We start from the raw sequence: 2,088 nt of genomic DNA, 5'->3' as shown, positions 1-2,088 counted from the left end.
TTGTTCTGTAAAAAAGTTGAAAAAATCTAATCGTTCTTGTATCTGTTATATATCGTAACGAATTTATTATTATTATTATTTATCATTATTATTATTATTACTATTATTATTACTATTATTATTATAACTATATTAATATTATATAAATACGGTGAGAGGAAGAAGAAAGGAAAGAAGGAAGGGTAGTAGGAGCTTCATTTTCTTCTTGCAAGTACAAGTTCTATTCTAAATACGTTAAACAGTATAAAATTAAGAACGATTTAAGTACGATCTTAATTAGATAATTTCTTATCTTTCTCCCTCTACGTTTTTTTTTTCTTCTTCATTATTACGGATTATTTTTTTTATTTTTTAATGCTGTGTATATTGAACTGGACGAATCGTTTACCATTTCCCATATTTCTTTTATTTATTTATTTTTCTCTTTGTAATGTATTTGAACATTTAAATTTTAGAGATGATTATATCTCTCTCTTTTTTTTCTCTTTTTTATTTTTTTTTAAATCTTTTTATCTTAACTCTTTCACTAAACTAAATTCGTTCTTATCTACACGTTTGAGCGTTCGTCACGATATACTCTATACATATATATATAGATGTATGCATAATATATGTAATAATTATACAGGCATTTATATTGAAAGCACTGTATATTATATCGTATATTTATATGCATGGGCCTTAAAGAGAGGACTATGAACTTCCTAAATTTTATTTATTTTTTTTCCTTATCTTTTAGTTTAGTTATTCTTCTCAACAAGGATTCGTCATTACTACAAGATAAAAGATAAATGAAGGAAAAAATATATATATATGTATGCATATGTATGTACGTATGCATGTTGAACGGCAGACACTTACGTAATATAAATTAGAATATACAAATCTTTTATGAAATTCAAATAATTATTTACGATTTTAATTCACACTTTTTATTTTTTATTTGCTCGTTTTTCAAAATAAAAATTGAAAGCATTGAACTAATAAAATATTGTAAAAAAAATGCAATAATCGTTAGATATACTTCGTCATGCTTTAAACTTTATTTTTTAATTAGTAGTTCTCTCTCACTCTCTCCTTCATATCTATTCTTGCTATTTATATTGTATGTTATGTATAAATATATACACTTTGATATATCATCTTTCGACGAATATTGTTATATCGAATTATATTATTATTATTATTATTATTATTATTATTATTATATACTACTACTATTACGAGAATCTCAATTTATGTTAATTTAATGTTTATTAATTATTAGATTATTTCTTATAGCTCTAAGAAAAACATTACTTAGAAGAAAGAAAGATAGAAAGAAAAGAAATTGAGAAATTTGGTATTTATGTATTGAGAGCCGTCTGAAGAGAATTATGTGCCTTTTGTTGCTATTATTTTAGTATCTTTTATTTAAATCGAATTCTTTTTTAATCCACTTCACAGGCAGCAGAAATGATTTTTCAGAATTGATATTTAAGTGACGTCCACTTCAAGCAGAATGTACGCATCCTTAGTAGAGAGAGATCGAGGACAAGGACATTTTTTGCATTTGTTTTCTTTCAAATTTTCCTGAATAATCTTTTCTTTTTTGTTTACTTTTTGAACGATTCGTGATTTTTTGTCTTGCAAATTTCTACAATATAAGCGCATTCGTCGACATTCAAAATTCAGTTCTCAGACCATGCACCTAGTTTCCTTTTTAAAATTAAAAGAACCTTAAATAATAATCTTCTGTCTAATCATTAATGGGATTATTTTGTAAAATTTTTATTATGTATACATATATATATATGTACAATTATAAAATTTATATTAATTTAGGATTCCCATTACTGATTCGAACTTTGAGTTAATGATGAAAACTACTGAACTATCAAAGTCTTTATAATAACAATTTTATAAGTATCCATTTAAATAAAAAGATCAATTTATTTTTAATCCTATTGAATGAATATATAATTACTTATATACATATCGATTAATTCAATAATTAATTAAAAAATAATATAATCCCATTAATGATGACATAAAAAAACAGTAAAATAAAGTACTACATATTATTATACAATATACATATATATATAT

Source organism: Polistes canadensis, unplaced genomic scaffold, assembly GCF_001313835.1.
Source record: "Polistes canadensis isolate GaletaPanama2010 unplaced genomic scaffold, ASM131383v1 scaffold_103, whole genome shotgun sequence".
Classification (NCBI taxonomy): domain Eukaryota; kingdom Metazoa; phylum Arthropoda; class Insecta; order Hymenoptera; family Vespidae; genus Polistes; species Polistes canadensis.
The sequence above is the reverse complement of the archived record's forward strand: the minus strand, read 5'-3'. Positions refer to the sequence as shown.